Here is an 879-nt window from a genome sequence, read left to right on the forward strand (position 1 = left end):
AGACCATATCCAGAAGGAGCTCAGTAGTGAGTTATCATCCGTAGACGACGAGTCAAGCCAGGTAAGCCAGAGAGAACTTGCCGCTCTTTTGCTAAATGCCGTCACACTGTACTCCCCCAGTTTGTTTCGATTTCTTGTGATTCATGGAGTTTAGTAGAACAGATTTGTCAAAAATTGTAACATCGCTAAAAAGTGAAACCAAAAGCAATCTATTCTGCATTCTATAAAACTTTTCAAAATAACGCTCATTGTCGGGAAAATAAGTTCCTCATATTTGCACACCCTTTTGCACCAATCTGCATCAGATTCTTGACAACAACTTGTTCCAATTTAATTTTATATGCCTTATCAAGTTGTGAGGGAAATATCCAAAAACGTTTTGGCATTTTTTTAGCCGGTAAAGACATAAGGAACAATTTTGATCTTATTGCTTTATGATATTCAAGTTCAGATTAAAATCATACATTCAGAAAAGCATTTTTAACACGATTACCCATTCAGCACAAAAAAGAGAGGGGACCTGGTTTAACAGCTAGTGCAGTTTCCTAGAGTTGGAGATTGTCCTCCTATACAAAAAGTGGTCCACATTCTTCAATTCAGAGGACGCCTTGTGAGCCAGCCTCTAGCAAATACTGGGCTGATTGGGCTGATTTATTTATTCAATATTATGGTGCGGTTGAGTTGCTTTGCAAAAGTCTTCAAAATCTTATGTATAACTAGTGACCTAGACCTCACTTTGAGCGATTTACTTTTTTTCCATTATCTGCTGTACGGCCAAGGCGGATGCACGAAGCGACGCTTATTAAGACACTATCGCCAGTTTCACTTCGAAAATATCGAGGCCTTCGAATTTGGTCCAGATCTGATGCCTTGGGTGGA

This window comes from Tigriopus californicus, chromosome 11 (genome assembly GCF_007210705.1).
Source record: "Tigriopus californicus strain San Diego chromosome 11, Tcal_SD_v2.1, whole genome shotgun sequence".
NCBI lineage: Eukaryota > Metazoa > Arthropoda > Copepoda > Harpacticoida > Harpacticidae > Tigriopus > Tigriopus californicus.